Consider the following 280-nt stretch of genomic DNA (forward strand, 5'->3'; position numbering starts at 1 on the left):
ATATAATGTGATTCTTTAGGTGATGATTGAAATCTCGCACACATGCAAACACTAAACATGATACCAGGTCGACTTGCAGTTAAGTAAAATAATGACCCAATTATACCACGATACTTTGTTACCTCTATTGCTTTTCCTTTTTCATCCTTATCTTGGTAGCAGGCAGATGCCATAGGAGTGGAGGCTTCCTTACATTTATCCATATCAAATTTCTTGAGTAGCTCTTTGCAGTATTTTGCCTGATGAATGAATATCCCACTTTCTAGCTGCTTTATTTGAA

Source organism: Lupinus angustifolius, chromosome LG01 (assembly GCF_001865875.1).
Source record: "Lupinus angustifolius cultivar Tanjil chromosome LG01, LupAngTanjil_v1.0, whole genome shotgun sequence".
NCBI lineage: Eukaryota > Viridiplantae > Streptophyta > Magnoliopsida > Fabales > Fabaceae > Lupinus > Lupinus angustifolius.